The 20,417-nt window shown below is 41.0% G+C and overlaps 1 long non-coding RNA gene across 3 annotated transcripts; it reads right to left on the bottom strand.

Annotated features, from left to right (window-relative positions):
* Positions 1–1,616: 1,616 nt before the first annotated feature.
* Positions 1,617–19,310, bottom strand: LOC107316307 (uncharacterized). 3 transcript variants are annotated; one of them, XR_001556271.3, is made up of 4 exons: positions 18,965–19,310; positions 7,811–8,083; positions 6,759–6,881; positions 1,617–3,741 (listed from the first exon to the last, which is right to left on the bottom strand). It is a non-coding gene; the product is annotated as an uncharacterized LOC107316307 (long non-coding RNA). The 3 variants fall into 3 exon arrangements; XR_014948994.1 differs by lacking the exon at positions 6,759–6,881; XR_014948995.1 differs by lacking the exons at positions 6,759–6,881; positions 18,965–19,310 and adding an exon at positions 17,699–17,801.
* Between the last annotated feature and the right edge of the window lie 1,107 nt (positions 19,311–20,417).

Below are 20,417 nucleotides of genomic sequence, written 5' to 3'. Positions count from 1 at the left end.
TGTATTAGAAGAGAAATTCATCCCCTGCATATTGTCAGTGCTGCTCTGCTTGGAGAGAAAACTCCATCAGTACAACTCCCATAAAGGCAGATCTCTGCCAAGTATCATTTGGAGATGCCGCAGGACATGGGAATTGGCCTCTCATTAGAGATGCTGAGATTTCTCTCTCTAGAAGGGCAGCCTTCCAGCCTATGGGAATTACTGGGTGATCCACATGTGCATGTGGGTAAAATTCAGCTCCCAGACATACTAAAAGGTGGGCTGATCCAGCAAATTGCAGTGAATGTTGTTCCACCCCTCCAGAGACTTTTTGCCTGGTGCCAAATATTTGCAGTTTGAACATCTATTGTACTGGTAACACTGTCTTCTATCAACTGATAACTCAGAGACAGAGTAGAGAATATATTGCTCGTTACTATCCAGTTATTATTATTTTTTGTATATATATATATACAATTAAAGATAACTAATCTGCAGCATTTATATAATGGTATTTGGTTGATGCTTCAAAGTGAAGGTAATGTCTCCCTAGATTACAGTTAGTACAACTTTTAAAACAACTAAAAAGTAACATTGTAGAAAATACAGGCTAAATGTGAGAACTGTAACATCAGAATCTGTTTGGTTTTCTTTTGAATGTATTTCCTAGAATTTGTATATTTACCCTCTTATGATCCTATGGAATAAAGATTCCCATTTCTGGGATAGATGGCCCAGAAAGGCAGCAGGAACTGAGAGCAATTGGGAACAGGATCTCAGAGCCACCATACAGCAGACAGTTTTGAATATTGAAACAAAGTACAGACAGTTATCTGCAAACCAGCAGTATAAAACCAGCTAAACAGTGGGTATATGGGCTCACTGCGCTACCTGGCGCATAACTGCGAGGCAAAGGGTAAAAAGTGATTTGTGCTAAGAAATTTAAAAGGTCTTTTGAAATATTAAGCTGTTCTGTGAAGGGGAACATCCGAAATGTGGAGAGTTTATGCATATGGAAGCCCAGCTACAGGAGTTGTCACAGGTACTGGGCAGCATCAGCTCTATTCAGCCCACAAAGTTTGGTATGGAGAGAAGCGATGCTGGCTCCACCTGCAGTGGCAGCTCCGAACAACGTGCAGACTGTTTGATGAGGGTTTGGATTTCTCATGCCTCTTTGCATATCAAGCCGAGCTGCTTAGAACTGCATTTAAAACTTTAAATGGGGAGATTGATTTTCTGATGAAGTCCAGGGGGACATTTCTCAACCGAGTTAAATGAAAAGGAAATAAATTTAGAGAAAATGAATTTGTGAAGGAGGCTTGTTTGTCTTTATCCCTCCTCCCATTCGCTCTTTTTCCTTGTTTCCTGTGGTCCATACGAGCCACTACACAAGTGTGTGCCAAGCAGCTCACTGTCGTCTCCCACAGCCAGGGATGTGTGCAGGGCAGTGCCCAGTGCACTGCTGCAAAGCAAAGTACTGACTGCAAATGCCTGGTGCTCCTCATCTCATTCTCTCAGTGCTGGAAGTGTCTATGGATGAAACCCTTTCTAGCAGCTCCCATAACAACAACCACTGGCTGGGTGAGGAGATTAAAGCAGGAGAAAAGGAGGAATAAAAACAGCAGACCTGGGAATACATGCCATTAAGCATTCTATTGTACTTGCCCCAAAATTATATTCTTGGGAATTTACTCAACATTTTATTACTCACTGTATTTAAAAATATATACTTCATCCAACTCTTCTTTACACAGTGGTGCTGCTAAACATTTAGCATATTTTATGTGTTCAAATAAACTGGAGAGCGTGGCTTGCAATGCTAAAGAAAAGGTAGCAATTTACTGGCAGAACTCGATTTCACACTTGTAACTTTTACACAGTCTGACATTGTTCGCTTTGCTAATTGTAAGCCTAATAACTCATCCAAAGAACACAGAAATCTGATTTCATGTCTGTGCTAAGAATGAAAGTAAGTGGCTAAGATTGTCACAAGTGGCTATAGTCATTGAGAGCCAAGGGTGGAAAGGTATGACTAAATTGAAGAATTTTCAAGATCTAATTAAAAGTAGCTTAAAAGTATGCAAATGCCCACTGTGCAGGCCAGTGTTAGCTAGAGGGGAGGGAAAGAGCTGAGGTTGTTTGCCATGAGATAACTTATGTGGTTGGGCAAGGATATGCTTCACCCTGCCCATGCCATCTCCATGGCCCTTCTGATGGGAGATGCCTCCACCAGGAGCACCCAGGATGTCCCTTAGGCTCCAGGTCCTGGAGCTGTGACGTCTTCAGCAAGAATTTTCAGGGGGGTTTTCCTCCTCCAATAGAAAACATGAGGTCAGAAAGGTATTGTTATTGTTTCCTTTAAAAGTCATCACTGATGAGTGCACATTTCAGAGTTCTTCAAAAAAAATATATTAAAAAATGGGGTGAGAAGTCATCTGCCTCCCATAGTCATTTACCTGATACAGGTTTGGCTGAGTGCTCTTCCAAGTGGGTTTATCAGCCACTTCATGGTTTGTGATGACAAAAAGCTGCTTCTGGGGCTAGTCACTGTTTGGAGCAATGTTCATTCTGCCCAAGCCTGGGAAAGAGGGACCCTGTGGTCACCCTTGCAGGCCAGACGCGGAGTCACATTCACGTCTGCCATAGACTTACCCCACAGCCCAAACCATCTGAGCCAAGCCAGAATAGTTAAACTTGTCTCCATTTCAGAATTAGAAAAGTGAATTTAATCTTGGGCTGTCAGCTCAATTTTTCCCCACAGTTTCACGGAACAATCTTATTTTCCCATAGGAAAAAACATGGGCTTCTAATGAGGTTTGCTAAGGAGTTATTTTGTTTTCTTTTGCGAGACAATCAACAAACCAAACTATGTAGGCTTCTCTTTAGTTGTGAAACTTTTTCCTATGATGCGTTTTCTAGCTCCACACAAGTATGGTCGCCTAGAGTGAAATTCTTGGATTTGCTGGCCTTGTCCTTCAAATGCTGTGAGATCGCCATAGATGTTGTAAGCTAACCACTAAAGCTAAATGTTATTATATTTGTTGTAAATTAGGATGAGTCTAACAGAGAACCCATGGACACAAAGGGAATCTTTCCATGGACTTCATTTGGTGTTGGCTCACACCAGCAAGGGGACACACACTGGGTTCACTGATCAACCCGAAAGGAAGTGAGAGGCCAAGAGGAAAAAATCTTAAGTTAGACTTCGTCATACAGCTCATCTTAGATCAGGGGACTGTGGTTAGACACAGAACAACCACACCACTGCAAAAGGTTGAGAAAACAAAGCCGTAAACCACACGCATGACTTTTCCCCCTTCATATAGACTGGTTGAAGTCAGGGCTGCTCCGGTGGCAGAGTTGACTTTTATGGTGGAAGAATCTACACTGCCAGCATGAATGCATGCTGAGGCATGCTAGGTGAGTTCGTATCCATGCTGTAAAGCACAGCAAGAATTCTGCTTGCTGACAGGCTGCTTGCAACGCTGAACTATTGTGGGTATTGCCTTGAGCTGCTGTAGGATGGATGATGTGTCAGCTGAGAGCTCGTTCAGCTGATGGAGGTTGCCTTCAGTGGCTTTTTCCTCTTTTTCTTGCAAAAATGAACACGGCCGTCAATCAGACCACGTCACCTCCTTTGCAGTAGTGTCAAATAGTCTCAGGTACTGCAGGAGGGACTGCCCGGTGTCTGGTGTTTGCTTGCAGCTATTCAGCATTCTCTTACTGCAAAAGATGTGCTGCTTTCAGGAGTGCAGGTTTTCTCTGTGGAAATAAAGAAAGACAGAAGGAAGCATTCAGAGCTCAAAGAATTTCCATGCAACAGGCCACTTTCTCTTATAGTAGACAGAAACTTTTACAGCTGCCTGAAGGACTTAGTGGCCTTTATTTTGTACTGCACACATCAGCAGCTGTAACAGGGAAACGAAGATGCCTGTCCTGTGAAACTTCCTACAGGTGCTTTTGTAGAGCAGCATAACAACAGCCTGATTTTACAAAGACAACTCATATTAGCAAGACTTTAGGGCTGGCTCTGAGTTTGCCCTGCCTAGGTCTCTTGCCTGGTGGCAACACCATCCACCAAACTGCATTTGGGACCCCCTGGCATCAGCTAACTGTAGAAACCTTTGTTCTTAGCATATCTGTCACTATTTTATCATCTTAAAAAATAAATCCGTGCTTTGTAACTGAGCAACTCTATAAAATCACATTTCCCTTCATAGCGTGCCACTAAGTCACCCAAGGGCTGACTTTAATTAAGCACAAGGTCAGAAATGCAATTATATATGAAGGTAGGTGCAAGACAGAGAGCAGAGACACAGGAGCTCCTCAGTGCTGGAGGTGAGCAGTGGGTTGCTGCAGGCAGGCAGCCATGCTGGGGAAAGTGCTGGAGAACTCCCTGAGGCTGTCGGGGCATTCAGGCTGCAAAGGAGCTGAAGTTACAGGACAAGAAAAACTCCTGATACGGTGTTTTGAACCCATCACATATCAGCTTCCTCGGGCTGGTGCACTGCTATCGTTTGCCAAATCAGGTACCAAATATCAGAACCAAAACGCCTTAATTGCTTTCTGGGGAAAGAGAGCAGAAGGGAACCAGGACATAGAACAGCACAAATCCTGTGCTATCTTTATTAAAACAAGTCACAAAATTACCTGTGTTGCACGCATGGGAAGAGTTTTTGACATATTCAGAGATGAGCATATGTTAAAATAATCATCTGGAAATAAAAACGCTCAGAATATCAGAAAAGTCACTCGCGTCGTAAATTATTGCTTCTGAGCAATGCTGAGAAAACTACGATCCAGAAAGTAACTTTTCAGCATTGATACATAAACCTGAGGATTTTTTTTCTTTTTTTTTCCCCTATTAAAAATAATCACATCTGATAATGAACAAAATTAACTGCAAAAGAAACCCTCCATAATTCTTGAATTTAGCAACGGGCTCGTATTTTTCCCTTCACAGATGTTACAATACGGGTGTCAACACTTTTATTTCTTTGTCCGTAGGTTGAAAATTATGACTGCTTCATAAATTGCTAACGTGCTCGGAAGGCGCGGGCCCAGCTGCAGTGCACATGAGTTCAGGCTCCTGCCCGGGCCTCATGTTTCACCATGACCTCAGTTTCCTGTGCTGAATGGGAACCAACGCGAGTGAGCACTTGTAAAACTGTTTTTGAAGAGTGAAGTTATGAAGAGGTGCTGCAGTGTCAAACATCTGTTTCATCCATTACACTCAAATGGCAGCAGCGGCTGTACAGTAGGGCAAGAGCCGCCAATAAATTAAAAGCCTCTCGTGGCCGCACTCTCCTCGCTCTCTTGAGCTGCCTGGCTCTTGTGCCAGTTTGAATCGTGGAAGGAAGGTGTGACATAAGAAAGTGAACAATTTGCTTGTTCTGGGATAGCTCCTCTCTACAGCGATTAGAAGGATTCTCATGTGCAATCACAGAACTGCTTTTAGGATTGGTGATTTAAGGTCTCGCCGGTCCATTCCTATTTGGCTGATAGAGGGATTTCAGCCTACTTCAGTAAATAATTAAGGTTTCGATATCACTTCAACTTAGAATAGTAGCAGCTCTCTCCTTTTAGAGAACTGTGGTGTTTACAGATGTATAAGTACCAAAACTCTGTATTTATGATTTCTGGAACACACTACAGATAGTTACGTTAGAACATGTCCTGTATCTGCACTGCATATCTCTTGTCCAAATTGGTGTGTTAACCCAAGGAAAAATACATGCTAGTGCAATAGGATGGTTGTTCCTTGTGACAAAAAATAAATTGTATTCAAGTTATCTTATGCAAAATAAGCAGTTTTTCTAAAACAGATATCTGTTTGTAGGTTTGGTGTGAATGGGACTCTGGGAACTGAAATAAGAAGCTAGGAAGTCTGAGAAAATATTAAAAAGCTGTCAAGCTGATCAACTTGGGGTTTGATGTTGGGATGCTGTTGGGATAAACCACATTCACCATCGCACATCTCTGCATCAGAAAGCTTGGAGCTGCTGGGCTGTGGCATGGCATTGGATGGTGTGGTCCCACCTGCCCAACCACTTTTACTGACCTGCACATCTGGTTTAGTTCCCCTATCTTTCTGAAGTAATGAACTAAACAGTGTAACAGCATACTGAAACACTTCTGGGTGGTTTAAGAAGAACGGAGAGTCTTCTCATCCCTTTTTGGCCTGGACCCATTGTGATAAGGAAAAAAGCTTCTTTTGAGCTTTGTTAAAGACACCAGAATAGATAGCTAGCATGTCCACATGAACCAATGTGAATTCTTTCCAAGATACTTCTACCTTCCAAATGTTCTTTCTCTTATCCCATCCTCTAATTAAATTAGGCTTAGCAGCATGCTAAACTACCCATATTGCCCTCAGTCATAAAAGGACCACCACCCAATCACCTTCCTTCCTCTCAGTGGTACCCCACACAGGCAGAGGAACGTGCAGGGAAATGACAGGATTGACAACAAAACACCATTTCTAGTGGGAATTTGTATAGGGTCCTTAACTCATAGTAGAGACTTGGCCCCTGTCTGACCACAAAGCTCTCTGTCCAATCTGGGGCAGCGCAGCTTCCTTCACAATGTGATGCTGGAAGAAGAAGTGTTACAAGGGTGTCTATTCCCCAGGTAGTGGCCAAAATATACCCATAACCCACCAAAAAAAAAAGAAAAAAAAAAAAGAATTTTTGTAATGAAGTATCATGTTCATATGCCTTTGAGGCTGGGAAGGCAGAGCAGAGAACTAATTTCAACTTAATACATGGTAAGGTACCTACAGTTCAGGCAGCTGCTCTATTTTGCTGGTGAAGATGGCCCATGAAGAATACATTTCAGTCACTGAACTTTTCCATAAGTCATACCTTTATGATAGATGCAAATTTAAGACTTGCAGTTGTAATCTGTACCATGAGAGACAGAGATAACAAAAAATACAAACATATTTTTAATACTTTTTTAGGGATTTGCACATCTTCCTCTGGTACAAAGTGGAATTGTTCCACTGGCTGAATGGGTTGACTAGGAACCCCGTAAAGGAGCATGTAAAAGGCAAATATAATGCAAAATACAAAACTAGAAATTCTTGGCACTGGGGGATTTGTGTTGGCCAAATGAGGAGACTGCATCCCAGAATCTCTGCCTGGAAAGGATATGAAGTCATTGTTCAAACGTGCACATAAACTGGATCTAGAGGGATAAGATTAAAAAAATTTACAGAGTTCAATCTCATAAAACTATCAACTATACAGGTCTGTTTGTGTCCATTTCTGTGAATTTTTCTGTAGAACAAATGTTTTGCTTTACTCCTGGGTTGACCATGGAGCTGGCATAAAAAGTGGTATGCTACTATAAACAAGAAGCCAAGGATTTGCTTAGCAAACATGTTGTGGTTTCATTCACAGAGCAGTTATCGCAGGAGAAATGAAGTTGGCTGCTATGAAATAGGTACGTGAATCTAGAGTTTATGGATCCATCTGCCATTTTGCAGATGAAACCTTTTGCTGTTCTTTGAAAGCAATATTTTGAGTGTTCAGAAACTGGTTTTTCTTCTGGGACCATACAGCAAGTCTGCCTTTATAGAATTTAATTCAGTATTTCAGTTTGAGGTCTTAAAGCTAGATGAGATAAATGCAGGCTGAACTGTGCTCTTTGACGAAGCTGCTTTTGCACTTGGAAAGAGAAATAAACCAATTTTGTGTCTCATGTTTCTCTGTTTACACAGCACAAACTTAAGCAAATACCAAAACTGAAAGGTTGTAATGGTTCTCCTATGGAAATCTCATATTCCTCCTCCTGTATTTGATGAGGTTGGACACCATGCACTGCTTACCAGACAGTGTGCGACATTCCTGCTGCTGTGGGAACGGAGTTGGCGAGCAGCTGAGTGCCATTAATTTTAGTATAAATCACTATGATGTGTAGGATGGGGGTACAGTCGACGTCTCCTTTTCTTTCTCTACTTTCTGAGTGTCCTCACTTAATTTTCTGGAAAGGAGGGAGTCCAAGGATGCAGCTCTGTGCTTGCTGCAGGTTCAGTGTTCACTTGACCTGCCGTGCTGATGCAGCGTCTTCGAGTTGGTCTGGCCCTGGGCTCTCCTCCCTGCTAGGGAAAATAAAATAATAAAACACACGTTTCCAAGTGGATCATGGTGGTGTTTGTAATGTCACATTTCACTCCAGCCCCAGCAGCACTGTTGGACCTTGTTAAAGCAAATTTACAATTGCCTGCTTCCTTAAAGTATTAAATCCAGCGATTCCTTCTGGCTCATTTCTCATGGTAAGCTTTATGAATGTGTTCAGAAATTTCAAATAGTAAAACAGTCAAATAAAAAAGTTTGTGTATGTGGAGAAGTCTGTTTGACTGAGTTTGCTGATGAATCACCCCATTCCCTTCAGCCTACTGCTGTACCGGGTAGCTGAATATGGGGGAGAAGGCGGAGGTTAATGCTGATGGATAGCCAATGTTCCTTCCAGCTTGGTGTGTTTCTAACACAAAACATTCAGATATACTGGAATATGGTTTCTGTGATCTGTAAGAAGTGGTAGTGGGCAGACCTCAAAAGGTAGAATGGTTTTGTTGCCTGTTCCTTAAAAAGAAAAAACTACTCCAATGCTTGTCCAGTTGAACTTCTTCAGTGTGCCAAATTGGGTTAGAAACCCATGAGAACACATCTCCTGTGAGACTTCTGGTGCTTGCTGCCTCAGCTCCCATTGTAAATGTCACAGGCACTTACAGAGCTTTTCATGTGGTATTTCAACACCCCTGCTGCCATGCTCGGTGAGATCCAGTGGCACGAGAGATGCTCAAAAGTAGAAACCACTGAAGAGGATGAAAAGAAGCAGTGTGGTTCTTTGTAAATATTTTACTTATTGTTTAATTTGCTTTTTTCATTTTTTTAATCTCCCTTTTATACTGTTATATAATGTGGTGTTGAAAGCCAAGTGGCAATACTATCGTTTAAATTTCACTTTTTCTATTTATCCTTTGCCACAAACCTGGGTATGAAAGGTAGGAGAGTGGCTGCTGGTGGGGCACAGCTTGGTGTGCCCAAAGATGGGTACAGAGGTTAGGTCTAAGAATGACATGCTGCTGATGAATTGAAAACACAGGAAAAATTGACTTCTGTCCCATTCCTGTGACTGTACATGTGGCATTTTGTGCAACCAAAACCAGCACTGAGTTGGTGCAGACAGAGGAACCTCCAGCCAAGGGGAACGGTAGCAACTGGGCTGGTTAAGTGAACATCTTGCAATTTCCCATTCGTTACTTGAAGGCTTGTCAAGTTATGGAAAAGCATTTTAATTAACAACTCACATACTTTAAAATAAAAATCAATAAGGTGCACATATTTCCTTAAGTGATGTCCAGAGTTTCCCTCTGAAGTTACAGTTTGACAGATTTCCATTACGTTTATGGGCTTGAGATGGTGTGATTGTGTTTTAATATGAAGAATTAATAAAAGATATATGGACTTATATTTATATAACCCGGTACAAAGGGGTCAGTGCATTTCCCACTCTAATTTTCTTCACCGTTTAGATTTAAATGAATTTGATTCTTCAAGGAAAAGCATAACGACATAAAGACATAACCCCACACTGACTCCCACCACCCACAAACTCTCGCACACACATGAAGGAAAAGGGAAGAGAAAAAAAAGAGGACGACGAAAAGCACAGACTATCTTAATTTGTATTGGCTTTATTATTCTCTAGATAAAAGGCTACTCAACATAAAATGAGGACTCCGAGTTCAAACTTTTAAAGAATTCACATATTTACATCAATTTTTAAAAGGTTTTATAACTAATGAACTCAGATTTCTTTTGGCATGGCATAAAATCCATTTGTACAGTTTTTAATTAAGAATGCAGCCTACGCAATTAAAATTAAGGGTAGAGACTTCATCAGATGTCCTGTGAGAACCCCAGTCGAAAAAATTATGTTAATGCTGGATGTCCTAAAAGCATTCTCTGAATGTTGGAAATGCTTTATGAGGAATTATTTCTGCTATACAATAAGGATTTATTTAAAGTTGAAAATTAGCGGCTTTTAATTTTGGCGTGTTAGGACCTTGTTTATCACTAATTGCTTTGGCATTTGCTATGCGGTCTCAGATCAGATAGTATCATTTAAAACTCTGCCTTTTCTGGAAAATACACACGTGTGTATGAACATATACATATATAGGGAGAGAGACTCTGAAATGCATGCAGTCTATAATGCAAATAATGCACATGTAGTCAAGGGAATTTCTAATGTGAATTTTAATATTTAAACTAACAAGTGCCATTATTGGCAATATTAAGACACTTCTTTGTTGAAATGATTAAAATTACATTGGAAATAATGAACAAAATGGACTCGTAAAAATATAAATAACTAATTTCAAAACTTGCCCTCAGTTGTATAAGAAAGTGAAGTTTAATGTAGTTGAAAGGTGCTAAATGAATACCCTAAGATACAAGTTTATCTTTATGATGTAGTGCAGCGTGATCAATAATGGGGCGGCTTTACCCATTTCCAGAACTCTCCAGTTCAGCCTGGAAACTGCTTTTTTTGTTACAACTCTTATGGGGCTTTTCAGTGCAGGAGACACATGAGGAATACAGATAGTGAGCCCAGAGCATGTGCAAGTGAGATGATACCAAGACAAAACAAAAAGACGTGATCTGCTGCTATGCTGAGCACTTTCTTCACATTTGGTGCGGGGATTTTCCTTTTTTTCCTTTTTTTTTCTTTTTTTCATACTTTTTTTTTTTTTTTCAGCATAACTTAATGCAATAAAAATGTTTTATATTTAGAAGAGTAACAAGGGAGCTGAGGCTTAGCTTTGGAAGGCAAGCCAAATTTCATAAGGATTTTAAAGTGTAGAATAAGGAGGTTTGGCTCACAGGAGAAGTCGTTTCCAAGCCAAAGACCTGACATAAAGAAATGTGCAAAGAAGCAAGAGAATGACAGGTTTGGGGGAGGAAAGCAATGGTGGTGACGGCAGTGAACCAGGCAGGAAGGAGTGTGGGATGTGATGGCCACAATTCACCCTGAGCTGTAGGACGGGCAGGGGAGACCTCAGAGGATGCGACGTCCCATGAACAGTTCTCTGTAATTGAAATAACCCAGACTTATTAAGGCTGGATCCCACGTATTTTAGTGATTGTATCCAATTGTTTTTAAGCATGGAAATAGTGCAGGACAAGGTGCTCTTCAATCAGTACTAAGGCCACCAAAATTCAGCTGTGATTCTCATCTTGATGAGCTTTGAGTTCTTAGAGCTGTTACAAACACTAGAACTCATTAAGAATAATTAATTTAAAAAAAAATAAAAATGATTTTCATCTTTGGCTTAGCTAGCAGTCATTAGTCAAAATGAAGGAAAAGATGCCCACCACTGAGTTATAGGGAGCTCTTATCTTTAGAGAGGCTAGTCAGCTGCTCCCAGCTACATCATAAATAGCAAAATGCTTACAGTGCATCCCTGAAGAGGTGATTCTCAGCTCATTTACATTGGTTTTACGTTGCTTTATTTTTTTTTGTTTGTTTATTTGTTTTCAGTGGAGCTGCTTGAGATTTGCATTCTTAAGAACCAGAGCAGAATTAGGTCCTCAGATAGATGTGTACGGCCAAAGATAACATACTGGCCAGAAACCTCATTTTTGTTCTTTCTTCCACCCACAAACCAATAACATTACAGAAGGCCTGAGCCTGAGAGGCCCCCAGATCTGGGCCAAAAATAAATAGAAAAATACAATAAAATTTTAATGTGGGGGCCTCGTGCAATCCTTAGCTAGTACAGCATTTAACTGTATGAACAAAAGGTGAAACGGCAGCCAAGAAATACATTTCACCTATAATTCTACCGAACGTAGGAAAGAAGACCAAAGAAAAGAAGGAAAAACCATTCCATAAAATAATAGTAATACTCAGGAACTTTAAAATACCCATAAAATTACAGTACTAAATTATTAGTGCCAATGCTAGCTATACTTTGAGTTTGTTAGAAGGGTTTGATGAAAGGCTGTCAAGAGTTTCAAAATGAGTGGAATAAATTGAGACTAAGGGAAAAGTTTAGTTAGAAATACTAAAAGCAACATTCCTGATCTTCAACACGATCCCTGGAGAGTCAAACGAGGCTCAGCTCTGTCTCCAGGACTTCGCCACAGCAATGTCAAAGAGCTCCCATAGTGGGTACTTGTTTGATATCCTACTGTGACCTCTCCAGAGGACTTTGTTGGGGGCCTCCTTCTCAGGTCCAACAAACGTGGAGTCTTTGCTGAATCAATGCCCACAGAAAGGAAATCCCTTTGCCATTCACTCAGAAGTTCAAAGAATAGCAATTTTTTGAATGAATTTATCTATCCTGAGCCTCCAAATCAAGCCAAACCAAGTCCTGCCCCTGCTCCCCGGCTGCTCCCCTCCTCACAAAAAAAAGAAAAAAAAAAACAAAACAACACTAAAACCATACAAACAAGCCAAATCAAGCCATACCAAATCACCCAAAACAAGCCAACCCAAGCCAAACCAAATGAAACCAAACCAAACTGAATAAAGACAAACCAAACCAATCCAAACCAAAACAAGCAAAACCAAGCCAAACCAAACTAAAGCAAAGCAGTGTGGAAGACCTAATACCAAGCAGTCCTACAGTCTCACTCCAAAAGTCTGTACATTTTCTCCTTCAGGCATTCCCAGCTTGCCCAAATCTAGATGAAGCTCTGAGACTCTAAGAAAAACAGTACCACAGTACAGAAAAGCCTGGGGTAGATACAAGAAATGCAAAAGTAGGTCTTTTTCCTTCTAATTAAGATTCTTAAGTGTTATCACTAAGCTGGAAGTGTTAATGGGGCCAGTTCAGTTTCTCTGAAGGAAGGCACGGGCAGGGCTGCTGTAACTTCAAGACAGTTCCCTACAAAACTGTAACGGTCAGAGCTTATGCCAGAAATATATAGAACTTCTTTTTAGGCAATAACTTATAATTTATACAGCTGGATGATCCAGTCTGACTCTTCTTAAGCTCTCACCCTTCTTTGGCTAAATACCAAAGCCTGTGTTTTTGCTTCAGTACGATTTTAAGCAGATGCTTAAGGCTAAGCACGTCAAGATCTTGTTGACAGAGGAACATGAATTACTGTAGTCCAATGATGAGAATATTCAAATTTTATGTTGGTCCACGGCCTTATTGCTTAAAGACTTATTCAGAAACTACACCCCCTGGAAGAGGCCCTTTCTGCCATGAGTGATGGCTTTTAATTTTAGAGCTGCTGGACAGCCAAGAAGAGCACTACATTGGTATTTGTCTATTATATCAGATTTACCTTTGGATTTCTGACCTCTTGTATATGATTTCTTTTGCCTCTGCCTCAGTGTCTCCAGTTGTAGAAGATGGAAAATGGACTTGCACCGTCAGAAAAGTACCGGGAGTGTTGAAGAGAGCAGTTCAATGCAAGCACCAGGTGTTATCATCTCTTCTTCAGCTTCAGGTGGCACTTTTCTTCTGATTTCTTGGGTAATTGATAAACCCTCAGACAAAAATAGAGAAATGAAAATGCAGCAGGTAGACAAGCTGTTTCTTGGTTCATTTTCCTATGCTTAGCTTGTAAGCTGTGTAGGAAAGTAAATGTACTGTCAAGACCTTCGGGGCTGGGGAAGCAACGAGTGCTAAAGGTGAGCCTGCACCCTCCTGACAAAGATGTAGTGCAGACGGAGAAGTCATGGGCTGCACACTGTGCCATCAATTCCCCCAAACCATGACCTGGAGAAATCACCTTCGAGCTGACAGGGGCTTAGGCAATATTTCAGAATCTGGTCAAGATTTTACAACACCAGATACTGTTTCATTCTCCGGGCTTTTTCTGACCAAAGAATTTTGAACTAGGGCAAACTGTCAAGTATGCAGTGGTTTTGTAAAGCAGACTGCAAGCCAAAGAAAACTCGGCCAAGAACACCGCATTTATTGATAACGGCCCTGCATGGCAGCAATGAGATGGGCAAACAAGCAGGGGCTGGTATGGCTGGGGGATAAGTGTTTGTGGGGCACGGCTGTGTCACCATGCTCTAAAACTGCTCGCTGCCTTCAGAAAGCTGCCGTTGCTCGCTGTAAAAACGTAAATCAGCACAGATGCAAGTTTGCTCGAAGACTTTTCCCATGCTGGAGCATTTTCGTGTTTCCTGCCAAAGACTGTGTTGCAACCTTTGGCATGTGAGTGTTGTAAGGTTGTTTTTTTTAATACAACTTCATGATAATCAGGAGCCAGTGCTCATATTGTAGCAATCTTGTGGCACTTCGAGTTCAGCCATTCAGCAAAAGTTATGTATTTCTTCTACTGGTTAAATGAAATGCCTCCATTTTTCTTAATTGTTTCTGACATTTCACCCATTATTTCCTGAGCCTCCTCAAAGGATGTGAATAGTTTGTGATTCTCTTGCGAAAGCAAGTGTGAGCTGCAGAAATCTAAACACCGTGGCATTGCTATAAGCCAGTTCTCAAAATACGGGTGGTGGGCCACAGGAAGCAAAGCCATCGACAGAGATCAAATCGCTGTCTCTGATACGGTTGGGGTGGCAACTAAAAGACTTGGGCTGATTTCTCTCCTTCCAGATATCCAGAACTAAACATCAGGAGCAATTAAAAAATTGTGGTCTTTTGTAAATTACTCCCAGAAGAAATCTCAGAAATCTTTCATTTTAGTCATTTCGGTCCGCTGAACCATAAAGCCATTATGAACGAACAAAAAATACGGAGAGAAAATTGAAATACAACAGTAATTAACAATATGAATACATCAAAATATACCCAGCCAGGGGGATGTTGTCACCGGAGCCCATCACCCCAGGTAGGGCAGTGGTGGTTTCTGACTTCTTCCCCCAGAAATGGCCACTTTCAGTCAACAGAGTGGATTCAGAATTGCTGCCTTTCCTCAAACCCTGGCAGCCACAGGCAAGGTGTCCACCTTGTTTACCTTGGAATAATAATAATTAATAATTCTCATTTTAGGACCTTCCTTTCCGTTGCCACATGCTAAATGTCAACAAAGGATTATAGGAAAAATCATTGAAAATGTGCAGCTATCACAAATAGAGATTTCCCTATGGGTTCTCTAATACTTTACAGACAAATGTTAAAGATTTATTGCACATGAACATCAAACATGGTTTTACTACAGTTCTCATTTGGATCAAATTGACACATTTTACATTCATTTTAGCCTAATGAGATTCTTTCACTACACATTATATTCCGAGTGACCTCATACATTAAATTTGTGGCATGGAACAAACCCACTGATATAACAAAGCCCATTTCTTACCAACTTTTGGATTTTTTAGGAAGGAAAGAAGTAGTTTAACAAAGTCATCTCCAGAGCACTCATTTACTAATTGCTTTGCAAGTAGAAGTAACTCAAGAACTGCACGGACTATCATGTTATGCCAAATTTTCATTTTCGGTGCTCACTGTTCAATTTCTTTTGAACTCCATAATCCAAATACCCCCCCCACACTCTGAACATAGCCCACCTTTTTAAATTCACACGTGAAACATGAATGGGTTTCTGCTCGCAGGCAGAGCTCCCTGGAGAATTCTGCCTCTGGTGCTCAGTCAGGCCCCAACACACGGCCCAATCCCGGCTGCTGGGCTCTGACTTCTGACAGCAGCTCACTGCAGAGACCTTCCTGGCAGCTTTGCACAGTGCGTTATTTACTTTTGCACACAATTAAGAGTTTTTAATTTTTTTTTCTTATTTTTTAAAGAAAATAAAAGAATCCCTCCCAGAAAGTTATATTTTTTGGCTTCTCAAAGCAGTTAACAATGGAATGTAAGTTTTTACACTGTGCTGTAATGTTGTACCAGGAGAAGGTAGCAGATGACCTTGAAAGGAGGTGAAAGGAAACTAGAAAATGTTAATTAAAATTATTAGTGCTGTTTGAGGTGCTTATCTTGTTTACTGCTAAGGTGTTGCTCCCTTCTGCATAATTAGGGGTAATTTTACTTACTTTCAAGTCTGTAATTTTAAATATCACAAAGTTTTATCTTCCAACAAGAAGTAATTCATTATTGGTTTGTATGTAACTGCTTGATGTTTTAATCAATATATGCAACTTCCACAAAGTCTGTTAGAATTTGTCAAGAGGTTTTATACATCTTTTATGGTGTAGGATTAGGCATGGTATATGAAGCCGAAATCCCATTTAGTAATGAAATTTAAACATAATTCTGTGTTTATGATGTGAAGATATATTTTTACTTGATCTGTCCTCTTACATTTCCCTTTATCCACAATTATTGGAGACAATGATATCTGGAAAACAAACCAGAGTGAAGTTAAATCCATTTGAACACAAAGAGTTACTGTCAGTTAATCCTAATAGAGACAATACCGATTTTTTAACTAAACTGCTTAAGAAATGAATATGTCTTGCATGCATTCAATCTGTTTTAAATCCTAATATGTGGAGCTCTTTGCTGTTGTCTAATATTTGCATAAAATATTTAATCTTGTACTTTAAATTAATGATATTAAAGGTCTAAATGTTTGAAAAATGTTGTTGTCAGAACAATGTAATCTTTTCTCTCCAGACTTCTTCATATAATTGTGGTGCCCTTATCCTAATATACTTGTAACCTTCCTCTGCATTGTCCTGTGCTGAATGTACTCTGTCAGGACTTTTTTAATGTAGAGACTTCTCTATTTTGTAAAGTGAAGTGGTGGGGCAGGGAAGCTCCTTCACTCACTGGGACGTGTGGCAGAAGGAATGAGACCCCAAAATGGCCTGCAAGAGGGAAGGGTACAAATGGGTGCTCTGAGCCAGTGGATGGTGGGATGTGGGGCTGGAGGAAATTCGTTTTCTTGAATTTATTGAGAGGGTTGAAATTTTGCTGGCTTAATATAATGCCAACTTAATACTCGAGTTGTGTAAGGGAATACACCCTATTTTGATGTGCATTCGTTGTGTGAGCCAACTGTGCCTACAGGTGGGATGTGCTGAATTGGTGATGTTGGGGCACCAATTAATGAAAGTAGTCAAAGCTGCTGTGTCAAAGCTGCTCGGACAGCTCTTCCTGGCTCCTCTCCTCCTCTGGAAGCATTGCTGTTTCATGGCAGCTGCTCGGAAGCAGGGCTACAGCATAGCAGCCAGGTTGGGGGGAAAAAAGGAATTAATTCAGCTTGGAGAAACAATAGAAGAGGAAGGCAGTAAGGCAAAGAGGCACATGAAGAATCTCAAGAGCAGAAGACAGTAATATTTTCAGGGATTTATGTGGCACTAAAAGGGATGTATTATGGCAAGTAGATGAAAGGACATATTATACTGCCATATTTGATGCATGGCCACATAATCACACTAAACTGAATTTTGAATAAGAATGGAAGAAGATTCCTGTAGTCGATTGAAACTACAGGGAGAATTAAAATAGTAGACCTAATAATCTGAGGAGCTGCTTTCCTCGGGAGTTAAGATCTGTACTCCTGAGGAGGAGAGACATGGAGAATTTAACTGCATGAGCTGTCAGAATTTCACTGGTTTTACAGAATATTATATGAGAATCCAAGCCCCAGCCACAGGCTTCTGTAAGAAGAGGTGGCTGCTCCCACCTGCATCCTGCATGACCCTACTCTTCCTCTGAACACCTCCCAGCCAGATGATGGTGGCAGCCCCAAGCATTGACTTTGAGTCCACTTGGCTTGCCCAAGGAATAATGCCAAACTTCATGAGTTTCACCTACCTTGTCCCCAAATCCTGAACTTCCTGTGGCTGCCCATCTCCCAGTCCAATGCCTGAGAAAAGCACACGAACCAGAGCACAGCTCTAAAGAAACCTGCTCCAAGTCTCATGTTTATAACAAACCTCTGAACCTGGGCAGTTTGGGGCTGTTTGTTCCAAACATTTCAAACAGTTCCAGTGACATCTAGTGGGGAGGAAACCCCTGTGAACGGCTCCAGCCTTACGGAAAAATTCCATTATCCTTTATTTTCTTTTAACTCACTGGGCAATAGTTTCCTACTGAAAAAGAAAAAGAAAAAATACAACTCAGCTGTGGTTTGTGTGCCATACACCATGATTGAAAAATAGTTTCATAGTCCACTGAGAATTTCTCCTTTCTGGAAACAGTTCATGTATTAAGGACCATTTGGAATTTTCTCTGGGACATTCAACTAGGTCTAAAATAAGCTCACGGAAGAAGGTCGTCTTAAGAAGGAAAAAAAAGATAGAACACAACACCTCTTGGAAATTCAGGTAACTCAGAAAACAACAATAAAAATCTCAGCCCAACAGTTGCTATTCTATTAATGTAACTACAGCTAGTAAAAGAGATGTAGTTTGGAACAAAAATCAGGTCATCCTTCCTCCCTCCCATCTCACACTGTCCCCTGCACTGCCTCCTGCCTACCCTCAGGATGTTCTGTTTCCTGAGCTTGCTCATTAAATGAAGGGGTGGCTGCAAACACAGGCCACACTTGGCTTACTTACTCACACAGCATCATTTTTTTCTTTTATTTCAGTCAGGATGAGCAAAAGACCCCTCTGAAGCCCTTCCCTGGATTCTCCATGCACTTCCACTTCTTCTCCCTGAGCACTGTGCGTGGTCATCCTGTTCTCTGTTAGGCAGCTCAGACTTCAGGTTCATGAGACACAGCTCCATTCAGTGAGTGTCACTTCCAAGCAGGTTTCCCAGGTTTCCTGAACAAGGCAGGTTTATTGCCAAGGTGCATGTTCATCTGGGGAAATCTGGCACTATGCCACTGGGGGAAACTGCAAGCATCAGAGAGGTGGCAATTCAAGGTTCAGCAAGTCCAAAGCAAGGTCTCGGTGCTACTCAGGCAGAAAGACAGGACAGAGCAGGGATGTTTTTCTTAAAATTGAAATATTACACCACTGATGTTTGGAGGAGTTTCACACACGTAAGTAGTCCTTTTATTCCTTAAACTGAGATCATAGGATTTCTTGAACATTTTCAAAAGCAATACCCGACAAAGAAATGCAATATTACCTTTGAGTGGTGGTGTGGGCGAAGCTAAGCTGACCGTCAATGGCAGAAATCCCACAAGGTCCAGATGCATCAAAGCTTTGAGAAGCATGTACTTATTTTGAAGCTTGTCCAACCAGTGTAGGCTGTGTGGGCTTCCAAAATTTGTCTGAAAATTTCACAAGAACTTAGTTTCTCCCAAGTTTCCAGCTCTACCCTTGATCCTGGCTGGAGTCTGGACCTACGCTCACAAACATGAATTAAAAAAGAATGAGAAACATAGTTTAGCCTCCTTGTTTTTAAAAGTTTCAGATTTATTTTGCAATAAATTTTGGATGCAGGCTCTAAGAATCTTGTTCCTGTGACAAGGGCAGCTGTGTTTCAGCAAAGAAACTGCAATGAGTCACTGGTTTTCTTTCTCTCTCATTTTTGTTTTCCTTAATCCAAGAAAGAAAATAACAATCTAGACTGAAAAATATCAGCTTTGCTCTTTGTGGATGGGAAAGGCAGAAAAGTTCTGTTCCCAGATCTTGCAACAGACTTGCTGTGTGAACAAGACGCTCCACTTCAGCCACCGCGTCGTGTCCAGCTCTCAGCACAAAGCCCTGCTCATGGCTGGCCTGTAATTCCTTCTTATTCGTAGAACACAGAAGACTCTACATTTTGTTTCAATGCTTTTCCCAAACTATACTTATTTATTTTTTTCCACATAGATTATTACTTTTGTTACCACAGGGACTTCAGGCTCCCACCTGCAGCGGGGAAGGATGTGCTCCAGAGATGCTCTCCAAGCTACATTGTCTATGGACAACACTGGAAACTTCTGGGTCTTCTCTCCTCATCATAGCACACTAATTCAACATCAGCTTGTGCTTGTAAAGCGCTTGCAGTTTTGTGGAGAGAAGCAAAAATACTTGTCATGTTCCATTTCAACTTCCTGAAAAATTCCTGGAAAATACATTTTGTCACTCTTCATTGTAAAATCACCGAATGGGTTTAATTCTGTTTGTGTTGATTCTGTGAAACAGCAAAAAGAAAAAAGAAAGAAAAAGCCAATGGAAAAGAAAACCACATTCTCTTCATAGTATTAATTTGGTTTGGTGTAAAATCAGTTTTGGCCAAGGAAAATGCATTCCTTTTAGCAAAGACATGGCGTGGTCTCTATTGTATGCGTGAAGGCGTTGAGGTCAGAGGGTAAATTTCTCTTAGTTGCAGCCTATTTCCATGGGCTTAATATCACACGATTATCAGTGTTTGGCCACTACTGAGAGACTGGAGAGAAAGGAAGGTCAGGTGGATGTCTTGGGACAAAATCAGAGAGAACTGCTATAAAATATGTGCAGTTAAGTGAGAAAATCAGCATCTGCTAGCTGTTTGTTTTCATTTCATTTTTTGGGAATCGGAGGAAATGTTACGAACACATTGTTTTGGGTTTTATAATTCTGAAGGGAGAAAGTGATGAGGAAGAAGGTGGGAG

Source organism: Coturnix japonica, chromosome 8 (genome assembly GCF_054131305.1).
Source record: "Coturnix japonica strain WE chromosome 8, WE-NBRP24, whole genome shotgun sequence".
NCBI classification, from domain to species: domain Eukaryota; kingdom Metazoa; phylum Chordata; class Aves; order Galliformes; family Phasianidae; genus Coturnix; species Coturnix japonica.
This window is presented reverse-complemented; position numbering and strand designations above follow the sequence as displayed.